The sequence below is a fragment of the Ovis canadensis genome, chromosome X, assembly GCF_042477335.2.
Source record: "Ovis canadensis isolate MfBH-ARS-UI-01 breed Bighorn chromosome X, ARS-UI_OviCan_v2, whole genome shotgun sequence".
NCBI classification, from domain to species: Eukaryota; Metazoa; Chordata; class Mammalia; order Artiodactyla; family Bovidae; genus Ovis; species Ovis canadensis.
In genome coordinates, this window is record NC_091727.1 from 12,823,994 (window position 1) to 12,838,212 (window position 14,219).

At 43.8% G+C, this 14,219-nt stretch overlaps 1 protein-coding gene across 4 annotated transcripts in view; it reads left to right on the plus strand.

The window, feature by feature from the left end:
- RAB9A (RAB9A, member RAS oncogene family) overlaps nt 1–14,219 on the plus strand; it is a 58,303-nt gene that overhangs the window by 42,791 nt on the left and 1,293 nt on the right. For 3 of the 4 annotated variants that reach the window (XM_070289783.1, XM_070289781.1, XM_070289782.1), the window contains 2 exons: nt 8,745–8,835; nt 9,671–9,701. The gene's annotated coding sequence lies outside the window, so the exon portion shown is untranslated. The remainder of the gene's footprint in view (nt 1–8,744; nt 8,836–9,670; nt 9,702–14,219) is intronic. The other variant, XM_070289784.1, reaches the window with a different exon arrangement.

Consider the following 14,219-nt stretch of genomic DNA (forward strand, 5'->3'; position numbering starts at 1 on the left):
TCAGAACTCCCTGGAGTGTGTCATGTGGCTAGGCGACTGCTCTCGTGGGCGCAGTCTTGCTCTGGGGTGTGTAATCAGAGCAGGGACTAGGTGGACGCACCTGAACATACATCTGTGGTTTCATTGGAGTCAGAACAGAAGAGCTGCTGGAAGGCCACGCATTGGTGAATACAAAGCATTTCTAGAATGAGCTCCAGTACTCTTCAGTAACATTGCAGAACGTTTGGGAACAAACAGCTGCTACACTCATGCCCTGTTTCGCGTTAATATTTGTGCAGCACCTGATTTTTATCATACTAGCCCCAGGGAACCCCGCCTTCCAAAGATGGGATGTCATAGAAAGGAATGTGGTGTGATCTACCATGAACTAATGAGCTCCCTTTTGAGCACCGGTTGTGACGCGTCCTGCCAGCACCTCTGTGATGCCCTCTGAAATGTCATATAACCTGCCCTGCCCAGTTCCCTGCACGCACTGTCGCTTGCTCTCCCCTCCCTCATCATCTGGAGAGTTCCATCCCCAACTCCTGCTGCAAACAGTTAATTAGGAAGTAGGTCTGCTGGTAGGGAGAGGCCCCTGGGTGCCGAGGGGGTGTCATGGGGTCTCCCCTTGTGCTTTCCACCCAGCCGGCCTGTCTGCGTCTGTGCTGAGAAGTGCCCCGTGCCCTCGGGGCCGATTTCTCCTTGACAGCTGTTTCTCCCCAGGTAGGTTCCCTGGCTCTTCAGATTGTCACTGCTGGACCATTTACTTTCCATCTTCCTGGTTTTGTTGCTGTCTCTCACCTACAGTTGTTCTCTTGTTGTCCTTTTTGGCTTTGTATATTTTTTTGACTTTTCTTTTCTTTTGATGGGAGTGAAGGTCACACATGTTTGACCTGCCCTGTTCAAATTATACCAGGGGGAAATTATCCAATCTTTATGAACTTGGTTTATTGATCCATAAAGCACGGGTGGTAGCGTCTGGGTTGCAGGTGACTTCAAGGTGCTCTGTGCCAGGGACCTAGTAGACACTCAGGGAACAGTGGCGGCTGATGTTATTGTAGTCATAGCATTTGTTATTTGAGCAAAGACAGTGGCAGTAGGTAGGGAGTGAACTGGACACGTTTCTTGTGTGGGTGAAGTGGGTAAGACAGAAGAGATTTTGAAAATGGGGAAAATAATTAACTTGGTTTTTAGATCTGTTGAATTTGAACTGCCATCTGAATACATCAGATGACTGTATTATAAAAGGGGTGGGAATTCTTATCTGGCGCCCAAGGGGCAGAAGGGTGGAGGTGGACTTTAGGAATCACTAGGTTTTTGTATCCCAGGAAGATATGGTTTGGGAAGAGGTAAAGGCATCATTGACACAACGGACATGAGTGAGCAAACTCTGGGAGAGAGGGAAGGACAGGGAAGCCTGGCAGGCTGCAGTCCTTGGGTCGCAGAGTCTGACATGACTTAGTGACTGAACAGCAAGGGCATCAACCTGGTGATATATATGGTCTAAGAGCCTCTTAGAAAAGGGAGCCATTTGGGTTGCAGAAAGCTAATGGGGTGAGGGGCAGAGAAGGCAGGGTAGCTTTATGGACGATGAAGTAGGAAGCATTTTCAAGGTCATTGCCAGGCCGTTAGACCTAACAGAGACAGTACTGGCGACTGAGTCCTGGCTAAGACTTCAAGGTCCCACTGATGCCTCTAGTTAGAGGTGTGATACTTGCAGTACCCTTTCCCATTTGGGCCTCCATTATCTTACTTGTTTAAAAAAAATACCCTCAGAAGGGTACTCCTTTGAGATTTGATGCCAGGTAATACATTCAGACAAATTGCTCCATCTTAGAATTCACTGTCCACTGGGTGGGCCTCTGCTGAAGACACTGGTCAGCCATGAGGGTGTGTTTGTAGAAGTGTACACAGCGAAGTCCTCAGGGGGCACTTTTTTCTTCAATCGCTTTAGGGCTGCGTGCACCTTAGGGGTTTTAGATGAGCACTGAGGAGAAGCCCTTGGATTGGCCTTTGGGAAGTCTCCCGTGACTTCTGCTGATGCTCAGGGGATAGAGAGGTTGAGAACCTCCATTCAGTGAGCAGGTGCAGAGTTGATCAGGCACAGAGCGAAATGTGTCATGATGACAGAGTAAGTCTGGGCTCGGGAAGGTTTTTGTAAGCCAAGTCAGCTCCCCACCTTGGTGGGGACAAACTGCAGCATCAGTGATGGAGACGTGTGATGAAGCGATCTTTCCAGAAAGCTCCCTGCAGCGCTCTGACGTTTCTTCTCGTTTTGACCTGGTGACAGTTTCCCAGCAGAATGGGAGTCTCTAATCTAGTTCAGTCCTAGATGCCGGATATACAGCTGTTCTCTTGAAATAGATCTTCTTGGGAAATTCCACCCCTTTTACTTAATTTCTCTAACAGCCAAGAAGTTCTACCTTGCTGTGGCCTCATGCCTTGTGGGGAGTGTTGCTATACTGACTCTTCCCTGAGCTTACATGGAAGTTTCTCCAGCCCTCACCCCTTTCTGCTTCAAATTAAAGATCGCAAGCAGGTTTCTTTCCTAACTTGAAGAGACGAGTCAGAACCAGGGTTCCCGTAAGTTACAGCAGATCATCGCAGATCATGTTGTTTGTGTTTTGTTGCTCTTAATATATTTTTCTAACTTGCACGTTCACATTCACTTCTTTCACAACACAGTCTTCTTCCTGAAATACCCTGCTCTGCTTCCTAGTGTAATATTCCTATTTTATGACTTTTACCCATTTCTTTGCATTTTAATTTTGTCCCCCAAAGTGCAGCCTTAAAACTATCCCCACTCTTTTCTGTCAAGCACTTCAAGTGCCATTTTCAGGTGTCTTCATTACAGGTGAATTTATGCTTGTTCCTTTTGAGGACTTCATTAAATAAAATGAAGAACAAAATGTTCTCCTCACAGGATTAGCAGTTTCCTGTGAATAAGTCTCTTGATTGAACTGTCACAGTTCATGGTCCAAGTGTAATATTAATGAAGTCTTATGGGTAAGGGAGAGAACCTCCAAACAGTAATGGCAAGTAAAGGTAAAAATCTTGAGGTTCTTATGAACTATACACGTTAATCACATGAAATGTACAAATGTTGCAGATGCGTATTGATCGTTGCTTTTTTTTTTTAAACAATATTTTAAATCGATCATTTCTTGAGGTGCATACTCCATTAAGAATCTGATGAAACCTTTTTGACTCTTTCCAGAGGAAGGCTCAAGCACAGTTCCATCCATTCACTCACCCTTGTCTCACCTATGATTCTAGAAGGTGCATTTTCCCCCTGCAGCTCTTTCATGGACTCTCAGTTAAGCACACTCCATGCCTGTACTTTCCAATGCAGTACTCATGTAGCAACTTAAATGTAACCGAATTGAAATGAGATTAATACTTTACTTCCTCAGTTGGACCAGCCACACTTCAAGCGCTCAGTAGCTGCATGTGATTTGTGACTACTATATTGGACATAAGAACATTTCCTTCATCACAGAAAGTTGTGTTGGAGCACATGGCTCTGTATTTTCAGGATAATTTAAGAAAATTGAGTTCCTTAACCAAATCTATGTTTTTCTCCTCTCTTCTCCCTACCCATTCACTCCACCACTGTTAGTGATTAGTTAGTATATCTAACTACAAAGGTGCCTTGTTTTAAGCACAACTGAGAGTTTTATTTCTTAACAGTTCAGTTAGATGCCTGCTCTTCATAAAGAGCACTCACGGAATGACTTCTTGAAGTAGGATGAGCTGCTCTGACTTGGTGACAGAGTGTGCTTTGATTTGTGCAGTCTTTCCTTCTCTAGCTGTCTCTAGGCAGTGCTCAGTGGCCACCTAGATAACGTGTTTTCATGTGGCAAGTTGTGCCTCCCAGGTTGGTCTGTGCCTGTGCTATTTGCTTAATTCATTTTGTTATGCTCCACTTCTTGCTGTAGAGATAGTGCCTATTATTATACTTAATGACTTCCTTGACATGCCTTGTTCAGCAAGACACCCAGGAAGACCGGAAATAAAAGAGTGGAGTTAAGAGGCTGTTAAGCGAGACACACCTGTATTAAGAGATATGGAAATAAATACAGCCTAGGTGAAAATAGAAACAATGGAGGGATTAACCATGCTTTTGTGGCCTTGGTTAGTTTCTTTGAGCCTCAGTTTCTCAAGCTGTGATATGAAATAAAGTGGCGTGCCTCTAACTGGGACATTTAATAGTGAGTGCAAAAGAAACATGTGATTTTGAAAAGAAGGAAAAAAAAAAAAGATCTGTTCCTAAGTTTAAATCAGGAGTGATAAATTCAGTTTAAATTTTTGGAAATGAGAGTTAGTCAAGGGGTTTCAGATTTGAAAACCTGAGAATTTGAGGAAGCCGTTTATAAACCTAGCATCCCTTCCGCAGCTTGTTAACAGGAATGTGGGTCTTCAGCATTTCCTGTTGCATTCCAGAGTACTTATTTTAAAGTGGTTTTCTCATCTGAGTTTCAAGTAAGAATCAATTTTTTTTGTCCTCTCCCACATATTTTAATAAACCTCAAAAACAGAATGGGGGAAGAACTGATTGAATAGAGAAACAAAAAAGTGTAAGTCCGGAAAGTACAAATAGAAAAATAAGAATAGAATAGCAAGAAAGAAGGAGGAAATAGTTTACTCATTGTTCTCAATTTAGCGTTTTGGTGCCTCAGCGTGTGGAAAGCTTTGTGCTAGATGCTGCAGACCCCAAAAAGGGCCAGTGAACGCATGGCAGTCGGTGTTGTGTGCCACTCGAAGGGGGGTGACAGTGTAATTAGGAAATTGTAAGGGAATGAGAGCTGCAATAGAAGTGAAATGATCATGAAAATGAAGAGGAAGATTAGGTTGTGAGGGACGTGGCAAAAGCGGGCCTTTATATAACTAGGAATTTCTTAGCTCTCAAGATGTGGGGAGGGAACCCCTAGTGTAAGATAAGGGCCTGAGCAAAGGCAGGACAGTAAATGCCTGATAGGTTTGGGGGTGCTGACCCGTAGGGTTGTAATTGGGACAAGCAGATAGGTATGTGAGGTTGGAGAGCTCTTTGAATGCCATGCTCAGAATCCTATATAGTAAAAGTAATAAATAAAGAAAAAAATGGGTTTTGTTATGTGTGCAAATGGAGGCAGTTAGGTCCATGACCAATAAAAAGGGTCTACCTTTAATCCATACAAACATTTCTGTTGGAGATATATATTCTCCATGCTCGGATTTGACTCCCCCTTGGTTTATTGTAATAATCAGCTTTGGAAGCCAGCATGGAGAGAGAGACCAGAGAAAAGGCTCCTCTACACTATCCGTAAACAATTGATAGCGCAAGATAAAAGTGCAGGATTGAAAAGTTGGAAAAGAGTGTTATAAATAGGAAAGGGCTGGCATTCAGTGCTCTCTTTTTCTCTTTAGTTTTGAGGTATCTGTTGAAAACAGTTCATTTTCCTTGCTGCCAGTAACCTACTTAACCAGCTTCCCATTCAGATGAGTGTGTACCATCGTTAACCTGCTTTGTTGCCAGCACATGACCTTGTAATCCTGACGGAGTATTTATTGTGTGTGTAACTGGCTTATTGAAAAGGATATTGCTGAAGGGACAAGGAGATCATTTGTGGCACGTATAAATTAGGGTCTCACTGCTAATTCTCAGGCTGAGTGTGTGTGTCAATAAAAATATGTCTAGATTATTTAGTTATAATTCACATACAATAAAGCTCACCTTTTTAATGTGTACAGTTCAGTTGTTTTTAGTATAGACACTAAATCATGCAATCATCACCACTAATTCTGGAGTATTTTTGTCATATACCTTCCCCCCACACACACATACAAAAAGAAACCTGTACCCATTAGCAGTCACTCCCCATTCCTTGGAACACAAATTTACTCTCTGTCCCTGTGGATTTGTCTATGTTGAACATTTCATATAAATGGTATAATGTATGGCCTTTTGTGTGTGGCTTCCTTAAATTATCATGTTTTTAAGGTTCATCCATGTAGTTGCATGTATCAGAACTTCATCCTTTTCTGTGACTGATTAATCTTCCATTGTATGGAGAGGCCACATTGTTATTAGTTATTCATCAGTTGATGCACATTGTGCTGTTTCCATGTTTTGGCTATTATGATTAATACTATGCTATTCACGTACAAGTTTTTGTGTGGATTTTTTTAATTTCTCTTGAATACATACCTAGGAGAGTACTGCGGGCCATGGGGTCGCAGAGTCGGACACAACAGCTGAACTGAACTGAACTGAACTGAACTGAACTGAACTGAACTGAACTGATGGTAACTCTGCGTTCACCTTTTTGGGGAACCGCAGATTGTTTTCATTGTCATTGCACCATCCTGCCTTCCCTTCCCTGGTGGTTCAGATGGTAAAGCGTCTGCCTACAATGTGGGAGACCTGGGTTCGATCCCTGGGTTGGGAAGGTCTCCTGGAGAAGGAAATGGCAACCCACTCCAGTACTCTTGCCTGGAAAATCCTATGGAAAGAGGAGCCTGGTAGGCTACCGTCCATGGGTCACAAAGAGTCGGACACGACTCAGTGACTTCACCCATTCTGCCTTCCCACCAGCAGTGTATGAGGTCTAGTTTTCTCACATCCTCAGCAGCACTTGTTATTGTCTGCCTTTTGGGTGTGAAGTGGTATCTCATTATAGTTTTCATTTGCATTTCATTCCTGGCTAATGATGTTGACCATTTTTGTCCATTTTTAAATTGCTTTTTAAATTATTATTTTGAGAGTTCCTGGATACAGGTCCTTTATCAGATTAATGATTTGCAAGTATTTTCTCCCATCCTGTGGATTGTCTTTTCACTTTCTTGATAGTGCCCTTTGAAGCACAAAAGTTTTAGATTCTGATGAAGTTCATTTGACCTATTTTTTCTTCTGTTGCTTGTGTTTTGGGTTTCATGTTGAATTATTTTTAATATAATCTGAGTTATAGAAAACTTTAGAAAGCAGTTGTCCTTAAGGTCTGATGGATAGCAGTATTTGAAGAAAATTTAAAAGAAAATTATTTCTATTTCAATTACAGCATTCAGTCAAGCTAGGCTTTAAGTGAAAATGAAGTTTTAAAAAATGCTTCTGAGTTTGCCAACCCCTGCCCACATTGCAGATTCAAGAGCAAAATAAATGATTGTTGTTGCTTTAAAAGAATACTTTTGATATTTGAAAAAGGAGTATGAATGTGAAATCAAGTCAGGACTTGAAAAACTTGGTGTTGATTGTGCGAGATTTTCTTGCAGACTTTCATGTTAACCTATGAACTTTTTACATGGTGTCATCATGGCGTACATGTTCTTTGGATTTATTACTTAATGCATTTCTACAGACCCGTGTCTCCAGTCTTCTCAAGGGCTGCAGAGCATCCCCAATTATGCATTTAGGTCATTTCCATTTGCCCCACTGGGAACATTTTTGCAATTTTTTTTTCTCCTTGCTTTCTGTGTTTTGAGGGCGAGTAGTTTTAGAATGATATGGGGATGTATTTTTGGTGTAGAGTTTAGAAAATGGATGGCTCAGGGAAAAATCTGGGCATTTTTATCATGGTATAAGACATTTCCCTTAACTGAATCTTTTTCGAGATCTTGCCTCTTTACAAACGTGAAGTTGCCCTGGGAGGCACACTGATCTCAGTATTGCCTCTGCATGCAGAGGTGCCTGCAGGGGCTGCCAGGAGCGCAGGGGCCGGGCTTCCGGGGAGCTGAGGTCTAGCCTCCTGGCCGGGGGTGAGCAGGAGGAGGGGTTTGGGGTGAGTAGCTTACTGCAGTCTCTAGTAGGAGGCCAGCCACCCCAGAGCCTGCTGACGCCGTCGGTAGTTGGAGAGGGATGGTAAGTGAGCCACCACCACTCTGCCCCAGGCCTCCCTTCTGCCTTCCCCGCAGCCTGCTCTTGTGATCGCAGACAGATGCTTTTTTGGACTCCGCATCTGCTCAGGGATGCAGGTAGGCTCACTCCGAGGGCACTGACAGAAATCTTGTGGTGGCCTGCCCCTGAAGTCCTGTGGCCGCACAGCTCGTTCCTCACTCCACCCCCCCCCACCACGGCGCCCCCCCCCACCGCTGGCTCCAGGTGCCCTGTCCACCTTGGGCTCTCCCTGGCCACGTGGGTGCCTTCTCACCTCGGTCCCGCTTCCTGGTTCCAGTCATACCCCCCTCCAGTTCCTTCCTCCTCCAGATGGAGCTGTGCAGTGGTCAGAGCCACTTGGCAGAGTCAGAGGCCCCTGGGGTGGACACTTTCCTAGCTGTGTGACCGCCAGCAAGGAATGTCACCTCTCTGAGTCAGAGTCCTCACCCCTAGGATAGCTGGTGGCGAGTGGATGCAGAGATGCAAAGTTGGTGGCCTGAAGGGCTCAGTCATTGTGAGGGTGGTGGTGGTTTTGTCCTTAACTCCCAAATGTCAAGATTTTGAAGGGTATTGTGTTTTTCATTGATTGAATTTATAAGTTGAAGGCTGCTTCATTTAAGTCCCGCAGAAATGCCCTTTGCTTTTAAAAAAGGGAGGGAGAAGAGATTGAAACTGTTGGTTTAGATGGAAAGAGGCTAGTGCTTTAGCACAGGCTAGTTGGCCCAGGAAACCTCCACACTGAATTTGGTGTGTGGGACTAGGCTCCTTTGGCTTCCTAATGTCAGCCTGCATTGCCCTCTCATTTGTTCTGCCTGTGACTCTTCCAGAAATTTGGCTGAAGAAATGGCCATAAAAGAAACCTGTCTGGTTTCCATGAAACTATCAGTAAAGGCTTCTTCATGTGTTTGTTCCGCAGAAGCTGTCTGTGCTCAGGTCATGAGCCTGGCACAGTGGTGAGCCGCTTTCCCTGGTGTCCGTGTCTCAGTGAATCTTTCCTCAGCCCTCCGGTAGGTCCTGCTGTCGCCAGAGTCCCCAAGCTGCAGGGTGTCCAAGAGTTTGGCCACGGGTATGGGCTCTTGGCCTTTGGCACGGGGAGCCAGTTCTCCTTTCTGCCAGTGGCTTTTGTTAACTCACAAAGTTTCCCCTCTGCTCTGGCTACCCAGAAAGAAGCTTCAGGATATTCTGCGCTGCCTTAGCCCAAATTTTCCTGTGTCACATTAGGTGCCTGTCCCTTGAGTGGTCCTTCTTTTATCCTTGTCAGTATTGTTCAGTTGCTCTGCTGACTTTGCGACCCCATGGGGTACAACATGCCAAGTTTCTCTGTCCTTCACTATCTCCCGGAGATTGCTCAAACTCATGTCCATTGAGTCGGTGATGCCTTGATTTTATTCTCTGGAATATGACTAATTTAAATCACTCAAAATTTGGGCAGAATTTGAACAACGAATGAAATGTTTTACATTTCATATTAACCAGATTTTATATTTGTCTGAATGGGATACTTAGAAAAGTAGGGTGGATGGGGACATGTGAAAAACTTCTTAAAAAAAAACAAAGTGTAGTATTCGATTCTAGGGCTACTTTTAGGCTGAGAAAGGTCATGGACAGCTTGCAGGTGCAGTTTTCCTTTTTTTATTTATTTATTTTTAAATTGAAGGATAATTGCTTTACAGAATTTTGTTTTCTGTCAAACCTCAACATGAATCAGTCATAAACTAAGAATGTAGCTACTAATATAAGTCAGACATTTCTTTTACTTTTTAATTATTATGTTTACTCTTAAAATTATGAAAACAGACAATGTATATTACTAAGGTGAGCTTTCAAATTTTTTCTTTGCAGACAATGATGATGTTTGAACTGAACAATTAAGGTAAGACTTATGGCCTGTGTGTTACGCTTTTCTTATAGTGTTTGAATGAATGAATGAATGAAGTCGCTCAGTCATTTATAGTGTTTGAATGAATGAATGAATGAATGAAGTCGCTCAGTCGTGTCCGACTCTTTGCAACCCCATGGACTGTAGCCTACCAGGCTACTCTGTCCATGGGATTTTCCAGGCAAGGGTACTGGAGTGGGTTGCCATTTCCTTCTGCAGCAGATCTTCCCAACCCAGGGATCGAACCTGGGTCTCCCGCATTATAGACAGACGCTTTACTGTCTGAGCCACCTGGGAAGTCCCTGCCAAGGGAACGGGTTTGGCGGAATCAGCAGGGAAAGAAGACCCTGTTGAGCTTGACTCTAGTCCGGCACGGTGAAGAGACATGTAGTTTTCTTTTTTTTTTTTTTTAATAGTGTTTAACTGATTGCTAAAGTCATATTTTAGCTTGGGTGAAAATTATTGCCTTTGGGCAATCCTAAACTGAAGTATAAAAGGCTTCATATTACATTTTAAGGTAAGTCTTGAAAAGAACATAGCAGGATACCTTTATTCATTCAGCTTATCCTAAAGAGGTTTCAAAGGATTTTTCTGTTTTTAGAGAAGAAAAAGGGGAAATTTTTAATGTTCATAAACTAATTATGTTATGTTAATGATAGATTGCATCAAGCTAACTTTTGTTAGATGTCAGTGGGAAATAAGATAGTTTGTATAATTATCTTTATCATATGTGTGTCTATATTCAGTGCTGCAGCTAGACTGAGAGAGTTGTGTATGTCTATATTAGTTGTTTGAGCAAATGCCAACATACTCTCAAAGAGGATATCTCAGTTCAGTTCAGTCACTCAGTCGTGTCCGACCCCATGAATCACAGCATACCAGGCCTCCATGTCCATCACCATCTCCTGGAGTTCACTCAAATTCACGTCCATCAAGTCAGTGATACCATCCAGCTACCTCATCCTCTGTTGTCCCCTTCTCCTCCTGCCCCCAATCCCTCCCAGCATCAAAGTCTTTTCTAATGAGTCAGCTCTTCGCATCAGGTGGCCAAAGTACTGGAGTTTCAGCTTTAGCATCATCATTCCTTCCAAAGAACACCCAGGACTGATTTCTTTTAGAAAGGACTGGTTGGATCTCCTTGCAGTCCAAGGGACTCTCAAGAGTCTTCTCCAACACCACAGTTCAAAAGCATCAATTCTTCAATGCTCAGCTTTCTTCACAGTCCAACTCTCACATCCATACATGACCACTGGAAAAACCATAGCCTTGACTAGAGGACCTTTGTTGGCAAAGTAATGTCTCTGCTTTTGAATATGCTGTCTAGTTTCGTCATAACTTTTCTTCCAAGGAGTAAGCGTCTTTTAATTTCATGGCTGCAGTCACCATCTGCAGTGATTTTGGAGCCCCCAAAAATAAAGTCTGCCACTGTTTCCACTGTTTCCCCATCTATTTCCCATGAAGTGATGGGAATAAGATATCTGGGAGGCCCCAAATTATATATGGGAAATGTAAAAAAATGTACCTATTTCCTGGTATGTGAGTCTAGCATATCCCAAATCCTACATTATTATGCAAGAAGAAAAGAACTATCAAAGTATCCTGATAAAAGTTATGATTACAAATCTCAAGGAATTTCTAAGACTTAATTCAGTAGATATGTAACCTCTCGTTTGGGTGGAGGTTGTTAGATTGCACAGTCTGGTTTATAATGTGATGTAAAGATACTAGCAAGTTGATGCTGTGCGGTGGAAGTTTGTGTCTAGCAAACTAGACACTTAACTAGAGACTTAACTAGAGTCCTGGGGTAAATGATAGACTAGAATTGAGCACGTCTTTTACACCCTTACAACACAACATGAAATGTCCGTGTTTATGTATCTTGAAAACCCTGGGAAAGGAACAGTCCTCGAATGAGGGGCTACTGCGGGAAGTTTACAGTGTTAGGGATGACAGAGCGTTCTGAGGGCCAAGTTACAATGGCACCCCACTCCAGTACTCTTGCCTGGAAAATCCCATGGACGGAGGAGCCTGTTGGGCTACGGTCTATGGGGTCGCTAAGAGTCGGAGACGACTGAACGACTTCACTTTGACTTTTCACTTTCATGCGTTGGAGAAGGAAATGGCAACCCACTCCAGTATTCTTGCCTGGAGAATCCCAGGGACGGCGGAGCCTGGTGGGCTGCCATCTATGGGGTCACACAGAGTCGGACATGACTGAAGAGACGTAGTAGTAGTAGTAGTAGTAGTAGTAGTAGTGGGTGGGGTTGCCAGCAGGGGGAGCAGCGTGGGCCAGGGTAAAGGTGAGTATGTGGGCTGAGCCTGTGGATCTGAATTTCACTTCCACTTGACAGTGCATTTCTGAATGGCTGATGGTGAGAATGGGGAACAGGACCAGGTGTCTTGCCTTAGAAGTTGGACTTAGACCTGAGTCTGGAAGACCACTAAAGAATGTTAAGGAGGGGGCATTATCACCTAGTAGCTCAGTGGTAAAGAATCTGTCTGAAATCCGCCTGAAATGCAGGAGTGGCAGGAGATGCGGGTTTGATCTCTGGGCTGGGAAGATCCCTGGGAGGAGGAAATGGCAACCCATTCCTGTATTCTTGCCTGGAGAATCCCATGGACAGAGAAGCCTGGCGGGCTGTGGTCCTTGGGGTCGCAAACAGTCGAGCAGGACTGAGTGACTAGTACTCTCACTTTCCCTATGTAAGAATAGCTGTGTGCATTTTTGGTTTTGATGCTCTTTCTTCTGGGTTGAAGTCATGTGAGGAAGATCCCAAAGAATTAAGGAGCCGCTTTAGTGCACTGTCACTGTGTCAGGAAGTGAAGGGGTCTGAGATAGTTTCAGTTTCCTTCCTGACAGTAATTTAGCCTGGGCAGTGGGCAGAGCCACGTGCTGAGGTGGGAAAGTCTCCAGCTAGTATGCTCCCTGATTGCCTTGCCAATTTAAGTGCTTTATAGTAGGAATTACTGTAGTAAGTAATGTCAGAGAGCCGATAAGAGGGGCAAGTTGCCACATGTTTGTAAGAATAGTGTGCTAGCATGTAGTAGGAGATGAATTCTTGCTGGTTATGGGGAGTGTTCAGTTATGCTGGCTTCGTTATACTGGGTCATGCTCATGTATACCAGGAGATTGCCAGATAATGTTTGTTTACTGCAATGATTCATTTTTTCTTTTGGTTGACATGGCTCAGCATGTGGAATCTTATTAGATCTCCAACTAGGGATCGAACCTGGGCCCCTTGCAGTGAAAACATGGAGTCTTAACCACTGGACCGCCAGGGAGGTCCCTACTGCCTAGTCAATATAACAGTTATTGTTCATGCCTTAACTACCTTCCCATTGAGGGATTCATATTATCTACTTTCATGGGAAAATTAATTGCCATTTTTGCTGTAGGGCTGTGCTATCCAATACAGCTGTTTGCTCTTTAAATGTGACTATTCAAATTAGTTAAGACTATATAAAATTTAAAATTCATTTCCTTTCTCCCACCAGGCACAAGTTCAGTGCTCAATAGCCACATGTGGCTAGTGGCTGTCATATCAGACAGTCCACATGGAGGGTGCCTCCTTCGTTGCAGAAAGTACTGTTAGACGGTACTAAAAATTGTCTGCTTCCAGAAATTTTAATATCTTAAAAAGCCATTTTATACTGAAATATTTACAGACTACATGCTATAATTTGATTCAGAATAATTTGGGAGAAGGGAAAATGGAACACTATGGAGGAAACAGAATTTGCTGTAAGTTGATAACTGCTGAAACTAGGTTTAGGGCCTGTGCGGTATCATTATATTATTCTCATTATTCCAAAATTGTGTATGTTTGACATTTTCCATAATAAAGAGTTAAAATAGAAGCCTTAAATACAAACAACGCTCCCACCAGGCTGTAAATAGGTGTCTGAGTCTTCATATGCCACCCCACCCCACCCTTGCCCTCCTCACTGGTGCACGGGGCAGTCTAGTCCTTCCCAGGGCTTCCCCTCAAAGCATGGGCACCATACCACATTTTGGTTTAAGGTTCATTGCATCCCCCTTCGAAATACAAGTAACAAACAGCCCAGGCTCGTATTTGTTCAGAAGTGTTGGAGCTGCCCAAACGAATCTTGTGGGTAGAATGTGCTAGGTTACTATATTATGATAAAAATTCCATTGGTGCTGACATTAATGTTAGCCAATACAAAAAAGTGTCCTCAGCGAAGAGAACAGAGTCCTTTACTCAAGCGGTTGGCTTTGGTCTGTTCACAGCCAGATCAGTGAACTCTGTCCCCTGTTCCCTGCTTGCCAGCTCCTATGGTGATAGTGTTGGGAGAGAGACAGAGAGGATTGGCTAGAAGCCCCCTGGCCTGAGAGGAAAGCCATCAGTGAACCATGCCACCAGAGGGCGATTTGCAGTTGCTCTGGAAATGTGCCCTCTTCGGTCTCCTGGTGCCTCTCTAACAAATGGTGGCAGGGCTTGTTGTGAGCTGAGAGGATGGTTTGGGGGTTAGACTCGGCTTTGACTGCCAGCC